Source organism: Schistocerca serialis, chromosome 5, assembly GCF_023864345.2.
Source record: "Schistocerca serialis cubense isolate TAMUIC-IGC-003099 chromosome 5, iqSchSeri2.2, whole genome shotgun sequence".
Lineage (NCBI taxonomy): Eukaryota > Metazoa > Arthropoda > Insecta > Orthoptera > Acrididae > Schistocerca > Schistocerca serialis.
In genome coordinates this window covers 263,594,094-263,599,487 of record NC_064642.1, presented here as the reverse complement: position 1 = coordinate 263,599,487, position 5,394 = coordinate 263,594,094, and the positions used below count along the sequence as shown (strand labels likewise).

Genomic DNA, 5,394 nt, shown 5'->3' with positions numbered 1-5,394 from the left:
ATATACAGCTACAGTACATTGTAGTACAATGATTGTTGACTTTTGTGGATACTTCTAGAATGTACTTGAACCGAATTTAGAAATAAAAATTGTACAGTCCAGGTGAGTTTTGAACTCACGACCCTCCATGCAACTGGTTAGTATCATAACCACAACACCACGGTGCTAGTGAGCTTCTTCTGCAACATTGCTCTCTCCTTAAGAGAACAGCATCTCGGTGTTACATCCTCCTAGTCCGGGAACGAGTCATCGGTCCTGCATACTCCGACTCCTGATGACTGATTCTTGCCATGGCAGTGATCTTCTTAAAAGTTTCCAGAATGAGATATTCACTCTGCAGCGGAGTGTGCACTGATATGAAACTTCCTGGCAGATTAAAACTGTGTGCCCGACCGAGACTCGAACTCGGGACCTTTGCCTTTCGCGGGCAAGTGCTCTACCAACTGAGCTACCGAAGCACGACTCACGCCCGGTACTCACAGCTTTACATCTGCCAGTACCTCGTCTCCTACCTTCCAAACTTTACAGAAGCTTTCCTGCGAACCTTGCAGAACTAGCACTCCTGAAAGAAAGGATATTGCGGAGACATTCTGGAAACATCTCCCAGGCTTTGGCTAAGCCATGTCTCCGCAATATCCTTTCTTTCAGGAGTGCTAGTTCTGCAAGGTTCGCAGGAGAGCTTCTGTAAAGTTTGGAAGGTAGGAGACGAGGTACTGGCAGATGTAAAGCTGTGAGTACCGGGCGTGAGTCGTGCTTCGGTAGCTCAGTTGGTAGAGCACTTGCCCGCAAAAGGCAAAGGTCCCGAGTTCGAGTCTCGGTCGGGCACACAGTTTTAATCTGCCAGGAAGTTTCATATCAGCGCACACTCTGCTGCAGAGTGAATATCTCATTCTGGAAACATCTCCCAGGCTTTGGCTAAGCCATGTCTCCACAATATCCTTTCTTTCAGGAGTGCTAGTTCTGCAAGGTTCGCAGGAGAGCTTCTGTAAAGTTTGGAAGGTAGGAGACGAGGTACTGGCAGATGTAAAGCTGTGAGTACCGGGCGTGAGTCGTGCTTCGGTAGCTCAGTTGGTAGAGCACTTGCCCGCGAAAGGCAAAGGTCCCGAGTTCGAGTCTCGGTCGGGCACACAGTTTTAATCTGCCAGGAAGTTTCTTAAAAGTTCTTTGCCACTACACCTTTCTGCTTGTTGCCTGTTGCTGGAGCTTCGAATGATCCTTATGGGGCTTCATTCAAAGGACGTGGACCGTATCTCCGATCTTTCGTTGTCTTGTGTCGAGGTCGAAATCTTCACCTTCATAAGTAACATCAGACAACTCTCTTACAACCTTATAAGGTCAAAAGTAGCACCTGAGGAGTTTCTCAGAGAAACCAACCTTCCGAACAGGAGTGAAGATCCAGATGAGTCACCAGGCTGGTAGACAACAGGGCGGTGGCTCCCATCATACCTTTGGCGATCATTTTCTTGAGCCTGCAGCATGTGGAGTCGAGCTAACTGGTGAGCTTCCTCACCTCTGGCTAACACCTGGCTAATGTAGTCATCATCCACATCATCAGGATGTAACGGAATCACAGTGTCCATCGTCATCGTCACCTCATGCCCATGCACCAGGAAAATAGTGTAAATCCTGTGGTGTCTTGTTTGGTGGTGTTGTAGGCAAACATCATGAAAGGTAGCACCTCATCCCAGTTGCTCTGCTCAACACTGATGAACAATGATAGCATGTCGGCCAAGGACTTATTAAGGCGTTCAGTAAGTCCATTAGTTTGCGAATGGTAGGCAGTCATCATGTGATGAGTAGTGTTGCACCGATGGTTTATCTCTGTCACAAGATTTGATTGTAAAACTTTCCCTCGATCCGTAATTAACAACCTTGGGGCACCATGTTTTAATACAATGTCTTATACAATGAATTTGGTTACCTCGGATGCTTCGGTCATTTTCATGGCTTTTGTAATGGCATAGTGTGTCAGATAATCAGTGCAAACAATAATCCATCTATTGCCACTAGCAGATGTTGGAAATCGTCCCAGGAGGTCAATCCTAGCATTCTGGAAAGGCATTTAGGCTTGTGGAATTGGTATGAGTTGGTCAGGTTGTTTCTGAGGAACTGCCTTTCTCCTCTGGCACTCTCAGCAGTGTGACACATAGTGATGGACACTCCTAAATAAACCTGGCCAGAAAAATCTCTTGTGGATTCTATCATATGTCTTAATAAATCCTAAATGTCCGACCTCCAGTGTGTATGGAATTTCTGTAGAACATCTAGGCACATGTGTTTAGCAATCACTGGTAGACACCTCTTTCCAAATGGATCAAAGTTTTCTTGCAAAGTAATCCATTAACTACCTTACATTGTCCTTTCACATCCTCTGACTGATTTAAGGCAAGAATAATTTGAAATATCTTGGCATCCTTCTTCTGTTCAGCAGAGAGATCCTGAAGTGCAGTGAGACAGTATCTTCATCAAAGTCTTGATGATCTTGCACAGGGTTTCTTGAGAGACAGTCGGCATCTTGGTGTTTTCTTCCACTTTTGTACAGTATGGTAATGTCATACTCTTGAAGATGTAGTGCCTACCTGGCGAGTCATCCTGTTGGATCCTTAAGACCTGTCAACCAACCAAGTGAATGATGGTCTGTAACAATTGTGAATGGCCTCCCCTTGAGATACTGTCGAAATTTGCACATGGCCCAGATCACAGCAAGACATTCTCTTTCTGTAGTTGAGTAGTTTCTCTCAGCTTTTGTAAGTGTCATAGAAGCATAGGCTATAACCTTCTCTTGTCCATCTGAAATTTGCACCAGAACAGCACCGATCCCATACCCACTGGCATCTATGTGTAGTTCTGTAGGTGATCTCTCATCATACAGACCAAGTACAGGGTCAGTCATCAGAGCTTTTCGCAGCACATTGAAAGAATCTTGTTGAGCACCACCCCAGATAAATTTATTATTGGCTTCTAAGAACTCTTGGAGCGGCCTGGCATTGATACAAAAGTCTTTGATAAAACAACGGTAATAAGAACACAATCCAAGGAAGCTTCTCACATCTCTAAAACTTTTAGGAATAGGAAATTCTGTTATAGATCTCACCTTTTCTGGGTCTGGCCGCACACCTTCATTTGACACAAGATGTCCAAGTATTTTGATTTCTTTTGCTCCAAATAGACACTTTCTTGTATTAAGTTTCAGTCCGCCCTGTTGGAGACACTTAAGAATGGCCTTCAGTCTTTTTGTATGTTCATCAAATGTCTCTGAGAACACTATACTGTCATCTAAATAACAAAGACACATTGTCCACTTCAGGTGCCTTGGAAGATTAACCTTCATCCATTCAAAAGTTGCTGGTGCATTACACAAACCAAACGGCATTACCTTAGATTCATACAGGCCCTCAGGGGTGACGAATGCAGTTGTCTCATGATCAGCTTCATCTACATCGATTTGCCGGTATCCTGAGACCATGGTTGAGAAAAACTTAGCCCCCTTCAGACAATCTAGTGAATCATCAATTCGTGGAAGAGGGTAAACATCCTTTTTAATTATCTTATTAAGCTTCCTGTAATCAGCTCAAAAGCGCCAACTGCCATCCTTCTTCCTGGCGAGGACTACTGGCAATGACCATGGGCTCTGTGAAGGCTGAATGATGTTGTTCTTCATCATTTTCTCTACCTCATCGCGAATTATTCGACGTTCCATTGCTGACACATGGTATGCTCTTTGGCTTATTGGTTGATGGTCTCCAGTGCTAATCCGGCTCTGTCGTGGCCTGATGGGAGCCACTGTGTCATCAGTAATGTGCACTATCACAAGTTCCAATACCCAGTACCTCCTCCAGAATAATGTCACATAGAAGAAGGTGTAATTAGACGAATGAGGAACACTAACTTCACTTAACGAAGGTTTATTCAGCCTTGCACATACAAGAGTGCGGAGCAAACTGCCTCCGGCCAGAACATATACAATACATATACAACTACAGAACATTCCAGTACAATAATTCTTGATATTTGTAGATACTTCTAGAATGTACTTGAACCAAGTATAGAAATTAAAATTGTAAAGGCCAGGTAAGTTTTGAACTCACAATCCGCCCTGCAACAGTTTAGTATGATAACGACTACACCATGGTGCTACTCAGCTGCTTATGCGACAATATTTTGAAGTATAACATTTTGTGTGGGTCAAAAGACATGTTGAATGAGACTGTTGCAATGCCATCTATCTAAGTGGGGGCTGTGAGGTTCAAGAGATTGCTTTCTGCTTAAAGAAATACATTATACCTTTCCCTTCCCATCTGAGCAATGAATGTGCAGCTTTTTAAGCAACTTTCTTTTTTAGTTTGTTAGACATTTGTGACCTGTATACTGTGTGTGGAATTTCTGTTTTGTTTTGTTTTCAGTATTCTGGAATGATGCAAAAGAGGGATGCGGGCAGTGATATTACAACACATTGTGGCACTTGCAGCAGCGACTGGTTATTCCATGCCACTTCTGTTCCATCTAGGAGATAATTTCCACTCAATGGAACCTCCAGGGAATTGGAGACTGATATGTTGACTTCTCTAAGAAGATGATTTTGTCATTGGTTGATAGCCAGAGTATGCAGGAGACATTGTACAATGCTAATGTGTTAGTTGGAGTGTAACGGCTGTTAAAATGGTAACAGAAAGTGAATACATGAATTGCAAAGAAGAGTTCAAAATTATTCAACAACTACACCTCAGCCCATCTTTCCAATACACACTTAAATTTTCCCTAAACATTTTGTAGTTGTCTATTACAGGTTGTCCAGCTAACAGGTAGCTTGATAATGTTCAATGTGATGAAAATGGCTAATTGCTAAATAAAGAAGGAAAGTTGTTCTTTAAAAATAAAAGAGCTTATACAGGAAAATGACTTCCCTCAAGATGAAGATGAATAAAACTACTGATGCTGCTACTACTACTACTATTACTACACTCCTGGAAATGGAAAAAAGAACATATTGACACCGGTGTGTCAGACCCACCATACTTGCTCAAGACACTGCGAGAGGGCTGTACAAGCAATGATCACACGCACGGCACAGCGGACACACCAGGAACCGCGGTGTTGGCCGTCGAATGGCGCTAGCTGCGCAGCATTTGTGTACCGCCGCCGTCAGTGTCAGCCAGTTTGCCGTGGCATACGGAGCTCCATCGCAGTCTTTAACAATGGTAGCATGCCACGACAGCGTGGACGTGAACCGTATGTGCAGTTGACGGACTTTGAGCGAGGGCATATAGTGGGCATGCGGGAGGCCGGGTGGACATACCGCCGAATTGCTCAACACGTGGGGCGTGAGGTCTCCACAGTACATCGATGTTGTCGCCAGTGGTCGGCGGAAGGTGCACGTGCCCGTCGACCTGGGAC

At 44.2% G+C, this 5,394-nt stretch overlaps 1 non-coding gene across 1 annotated transcript; it reads left to right on the top strand.

Moving 5' to 3' along the window:
• Window positions 1-751: 751 nt before the first annotated feature.
• Window positions 752-826, top strand: Trnal-caa (transfer RNA leucine (anticodon CAA)). The gene has a single exon. It is a non-coding gene; the product is annotated as a tRNA-Leu (tRNA).
• Window positions 827-5,394: the final 4,568 nt, after the last annotated feature.